Here is a 6,000-nt window from a genome sequence, read left to right as displayed (position 1 = left end):
CTCGGAGTTTCACCTGAATGAGGCTTTGCGCGAAGCCTAAGCATCCGAAGGAGGTGGCTTTGCATGCCTTGGATGTTGTTCGGGCGATCAGGGTCTACCTGTCATCGACTAAGTCCTTTCGCAAGTCGGATTCCCTATTCGTCCTTCCAGAGGGACCTCGGAAGGGCATGGCGGCGTCGGCTGCTACCATCGCCAAATGGATCAGACAGACGATTGTGTAAGCCTATGCTTTGAGGGGGAAGGTTCCTCCTTTCCCTGTGAAGGCGCACTCTACCAGATCTCTGAGTACGTCTTGGGCTTATCGTCATCAGGCTTCTGTGGCCCAGGTGTGTAAGGCGGCGACTTGGTCGTCCGTTCACACCTTCTCAAAATTTTACAAAGTGGATGTTCAGGCATCGGCAGATGCTTCCTTTGGCCGTAAAGTTCTTAGTGCGGCAGTGCCTTAGGGTCCCTTGGCTGTTGGGGTGTTTTTACCCCTGGGTTACTTGTTCTTCCTGGGTTGTTGCTCCTGTTGAGCATGTTTTCCTGTTGCCAGGTTGGTTCTCTTACTTTGGTAAGGTTCCTTTCTCTGATGTGGGTACTGCGTTGCTTTATGCGCGGCTGCGTTTTTTCCCACCCCTCATGTCTACACTGCTTTGGGACGTCCCCATTAGTGAAGATTATGAAGTGGCGGCGACTGTCGGAGGACGTAAGAGAAAACTGAATTTTTGTAAAATCTTACCGTAAAATTCCTTTCTCTGAGTCCTCCGACAGTCGCCGCCCCCGCCCCTCTTTTGGGGTTTGTTTATGTACTCTACTGCTATGCTACTGAAACTGAGTTGAGAATGCTGGAAGCAGGGAGGTATTGACTGAGGGGACCACCCCCCTAGGGGTGTGATATGCTAAAAGCTTTGATATTAACAAATCTTGTTGCCTAGCTACTCCTGCGGAGCAAAGGTCAATTACCCCATTAGTGAAGATTATGAAGTGGCGGCGACTGTCGGAGGACTCAGAGAAAGGAATTTTGCGGTAAGATTTTACAAAAATTCCGTTTTTTCCTGCCTAGTGTTCTACTCCTGTAGGGGGGCAGTATAACCCAATGGTTAGTGGCTGTGTCGGTCAGTGAACGGAAGAGAAATCTAATTTTCGCTTTCGTTCATTGACGGACACGGCTTCTGTCATTTGTGACCATTGGGACGTCCCAAAGCTGTGTCAAACATGAGGGGTGGGAAATGGCAAAGATATTCCTAAGGCTAAACAGTAGCACACCAGGCGACATGTGCTCAGCCAAAACAACCGGAGCCCACTTGAAAAAAAAAAATAAATAAACCCTCAAAGACATCCAGGTCCTCTAAACAGCAGCCCGCAAAACCTTGTGGCCAAAGGAAGCATCTGCAGATGCCAACACATCCACTTCATAAAACTTTGTAAAAGTGTGCACCGACGACCAGGTGGCCACCTTGCAAACATGTGTCACTGACACCTGATAACCGAAGTCCCAGGAGGCACTAAGCACCCTAGTAGAGTGCGCTTTGACAGGTAAAGGAGGAACCTGACCCCTGATGAAATAGGCCTGAAGCACCGTCTGTCTGATCCATCTGGAAATGGTTGCAGAGGAAGTGGACAACCCTTTGCGAGGTCTATCCGTGAGCACAAGTAGAGTCTGACTTTTAGAAAGAATGATGGACAGGGGTGAAGCACCACCTTATCCTTGTAAATCACCAAATAAGGTAAGCGACAGGCTAACGCCACCAATTCCGACACCCTGTGCGCAGAAGTGATAGCCACCAAAAAGGCCACCTTCTGGGACAGTGTAAACAGGGGAATCTCCCGAATATTTTCAAAGGGAGGTTTCTGCAGAGCTGAAAGCACCAAATCAAGATCCCAAGGCAGCAACTCAACGCACACTGGAGGAACCAAATGTCGGACACCCTAAAGAAAGGTACGCACCAAGGAGTGTGTGGCCAAAGGTCATTGGAAATAGACAGCAAAGGCCGAGACCTGGCCCTTTGATGGTACTCAAGGCCAAATTCTGGTTGAAGGAAGGTTAAGATACGAGCCACTGAGAAGGAGCAAGGATGACCCCTAAGAGACTCACACCAGGCAATGTACGTCTTCCACGCACAATGGTAAATCTTCCTAGAGGTAGATTTCCTAGCTTTTAACAACGTAGGAATCACCGACTCTGACAAACCTTTATCCTTCAGCACCTGGCGTTCAATAGCCAAGCCATCAAAGCCAGAGACTGTAAAGCAGGATGGAAGAGCAGTCCTTGGGACATCACATCCTCCCTGAGAGTAAGCTTCCAAGGAACGTCAGCGACCAACCCCAATAGATCGGCGTACCAGGCCCGACGAGGCCAGTCTGGTGCCACTAGGATGACCGAAATCCCTCGATCCTGCATAGGAGTCTGGGCAGAAGCTTGAGAGGGAAAGTTTAGATAAGACAATACTGACCCCACGGTGCCACCAAGTGTGTCTGTGGCATCTGCCAGAGGATCCCTTGACCGAGCCACAAACCTCTATACCTTCCTGTTGAGCCGAGCCACCAACAGATCCACCTCAGGGGTGCCCCACCGGAGACACAGTGGATTAAAACGCCTCCAGATGAATGGACCACTCCCCTTAGTCTAATGCCTGCTGACTGAGGTAATCCGCCTGCCAATTTTCCACCCCGGGAATGTGTACAGCGGAGAGGGCTGGAATGAACCGCTTTCTCCACCTTAGAATGCCTGCTACCTCCAGAGCCGCCAGGGCACTTCTTGTGCCCCCTTGGTGATTTACCTAAGCTAGGAACGTGGCATTGTCCGATTGAATGTGCACTAGGCATTCTTGAAGACTATCTGTCCAATGATCCAGACACAGTCTGACCACTCAGAGTTCCAGGACATTGATTGGTAGTCTGGATTTTTCCAGTGTCCCGATCCCCTGAGCAGAATACTTGTCGAGAACGCCTCCCCAGCCGGACAGGCTGGCATCCGTGGTGACCACTGTCCAATACAAGGGGAGAAAGGATTTTCTCAGCCGAAGTGCCAGAGAGCAAAGCCCACCATATCAGGGACTCCTTTGTACCCTGGATCTGATTGGCCAGAGACTGCAGTCTTGTACTATTTGGCCATAATCTCCCTTTGCAGGGACCTTGTATGGAACTGTGCAAACGAAACCCCCCGAAGGTAAATACCATCAGGCTGTGTTGGACAGCAGGAGGTGAATTGCAGCCTGCAATTTCTGGAGTTTGTCCAGAACAGAGGAAGGAGCACTCTGGCTACGGCCGAGTCCAGAGTCAGGCCCAAATAGTCCAGCTTTGGGGATGGAACTAGGGCAGACTTCTGAAAATTCAGAGCCCAGCCAAACTCTGCAGAGTTTGTATCGTGATCTCCAGGTTCTCCACCAGAGCAGAGGAAGCCTCCGCTTGCAGAGATCATCCAAGTAGCCCAGTACCGCAATCTCCCGTTGGCGTAGCTAGGCTAGCACGGAAGCCAACACTTTTGTGAAGACCCGAGGAGCGGTGGCGAGACCAAAGGGTAATGACACAAACTGATGATGCTTCTCTCCCATGGCAAAGCGGAAAAAACGCTGATGACTGGCACATATTGGTATATGAAGATGGGCATCCTTGATATCTATAGAAGCAAGGAAATCCCCCTGATGCTGGGATGCCACCACCATTCGAATGTACTTCATTCTGAACTTCTGTACCAGAACAAAGCAGTTTAGCGCCTTGAGGTCCAGGATTGGACGCACTTTGCCTTCCTTCCCGGGGACTGTGAACAGGTTTGAGTAGAAACCCTGAAAACATTCCAAAGTCAGAACCGGGACAATCACCCCTTGAAGGAACAGGTCTTATACCGCCCCATACAAACCCTGTAACCGGTCCGGGGACAGGCGCAGGTTGGATGGAAAAACTTTCCTGAGGGACAAGAGCAAAACTCGATCTTGTAGCCGGACCGAATGACTTTGTGACCCCACTTGTCTTACACCAGGGATGTCCACGGGTCCGGAAACCAGCGAAGACATCCCCCCCACTCTCGATACGGGCGAGGGTGCACCTTCATGCAGAAGGCGCCTTGTCCAGGGGTCTAGAGAAGCCCACTCAGCTTGCCAGACCAGGTTCGTTTGGATCAAGCAGAGGAGGCCCTGAAAGGCTTCGAGCCCTGGTCAGTCGACCCTGAGGGACAGAAAAACATATGAGCCGAGAAGGAAGGTCCACATCTACGATGAGGTTCTTTGCCCTTAGTAGTCTGCGGAAGAAAGGTACTCTTCCCTCCTGTGATACCTTTAATGATGTCATCCAGACATTCTCCTTGCAAGTCAAGGCCTTTTTAGAAGTCTGGTCCGCAAACCAGCATTTGAGCCAAAAGACAAGCCGAAGGGCCACCGCCAAAACAGAGGCGAGCCATGTCCAAAGAGGCATCACAGATAAACTCCAGCCCCTGAACCAGCTGGTTCGCCAGCTCAGCAAAGGCAGGAGAGAGTGGTTCTCCCTCCAGGTCACGGCCCAGGAGCTTAGCCCACTCGGTCAGAGTTTGCGACACGAATGCAATGGTAAATACCGGCCTCATTGCTGAACCAGCTAAGGTGTACACAATGTGGGCCACAGCCTCCGCCTTCCGGATCCTTAAAGTGTAACTCCACTTTTGTTGAGAAAAAAACATTCCCCCCTGGGTGATCAATGTACATGGCAAGGATTTTAACACTTTGTTGCAGATTCCTACCTTTTTGTTTAGAAGGAATCATTGTTTTGTTCCTCTGTGCTGAGTGGGTCAAATGGGAGTGGTTTCATAATTTTCAATCAACTCTGAGGGAAGCTGTTGGGCCTGCATCATTTTAGACATGTTCCTATTGGGAGCATCTCACCTAAAATGACATTATTGTTGCAGCGGCTGCCAGAAATCTGACTTGTATCTTAGGCAGACTTCTAGGAAAATTGGTGAGCCAATCGAACAAGCAGGAAATGTTTCTGGGGTGTGGTCAGTACACATTCTGTGTACAGAACAGTTCCAGGTAGCCAATTTTGCATTGCATTTTCAGAAAATTACAACAGCTGCAGACTGAAAAGGAAAGGTAATTTTTAATATTCAATCACAATATTTGTGTCGCAGTTGAAATACGCTATATTGTTTTTTTTTTCTTTATTTGCAATTCCCCCCCACGAAAGGCCAGGGACTCTTCCACCGGAATCATGATTGCCTTGTTTAATCTGAAAACTGAAGGGTCCACCACCGGTGGCACAGTCCACTTCTTAAGGAGGGGTTCCTAAGAAGTGCTTAGGAACCCCACGGGGATGCTTTGGTCGTCCTCACTCTTTTGCGACAATTTTGTCAAAATAAGCGGGGAAAGGAAAAGCCTTTGCCACTCTGGATGGCTTGCAAGTGCCAAAAGGTACCTGCACCTCCGTCGCAGCTTCAGCTGGGTCCTCCATCTTTAGGGTATCCCCCACAGATACAATCAGTGCATCTACTAGCGCCTTTTCATGTGCAGTCGCACATGTGGAAGAATCATTCTCACTATCAGAGGATTCCAGGCGCAGGGTCCCAGACCCAGCAGGGTGACCCACGTCCACGGAGGCCAAATCCAATTCAGGATCTGATGAGGCAGGGGGTGCTTTTCGCTAGCCCATCGCCCGCAAGCCGTCTCCAGCCAGGACACAAGGGATTCCAGGACTGCCGTCAATGAATAGATGGATGGTTGGGACTCGGAGAGAGATCAGGTGGGGAAATGTGCCCCAAAGACTCCATGAGTAACCAGGGGGACCCCACGAAAAAGTGCAACACACTGCCAAGGGAAAACCCCCACTGCGTTGGCAGCACCACCAGGTCGCCAAGCACAAGGCACAGAGCGATCCTCAGCAGAGAGAAAGAGGACCCCACCAGACTCAACACCCGCCGCGACAGGCACCTGCAATCACCAGGAGAATCTGCACTACACGTGCGATGATCAGGAAGCTAAATGATCCAGGAGTCAGCCCCAGGGGATAAGGAGGGGCTCCCACTGCCAAAATCCCTGCCCTCGGGGCTCCACT

This window comes from Pelophylax lessonae (assembly GCF_965119305.1).
Source record: "Pelophylax lessonae genome assembly, chromosome: 4".
NCBI classification, from domain to species: Eukaryota; Metazoa; Chordata; class Amphibia; order Anura; family Ranidae; genus Pelophylax; species Pelophylax lessonae.
The sequence above is the reverse complement of the archived record's forward strand: the minus strand, read 5'-3'. Positions refer to the sequence as shown.